The sequence below is a fragment of the Odontomachus brunneus genome, unplaced genomic scaffold (genome assembly GCF_010583005.1).
Source record: "Odontomachus brunneus isolate Ranch 3 - 2012 unplaced genomic scaffold, Obru_v1 Obru_scaffold_057, whole genome shotgun sequence".
Taxonomy (NCBI): Eukaryota; Metazoa; Arthropoda; class Insecta; order Hymenoptera; family Formicidae; genus Odontomachus; species Odontomachus brunneus.
Window position 1 is genome coordinate 1,421,712 of NW_022639507.1, and position 296 is coordinate 1,422,007.

The window sequence follows — 296 nt, forward strand, 5'->3', positions numbered from 1 at the left end:
AGAAAACTAGGAATATATAAGTATATTTCTTTAAATATTATAATTTTCTCACAGTAATATCATTGTGATTTCACCATTATATTACTGTGATGCATTTGTCGCGGACATTTTAATATTACTGTGATATCTTAGTAATATCCCAGCATTATTTCTGTTATATTCCCTGGTAATATTGTAATGAAAATATAATATTGCTGTGATATTTCTGCGATATTACGTGCTGTGTGGGATATTAATATTTAAATATTGACAATGTTCTGCGTAAGTATTTTATCACTGGACGAAGTATTACATAT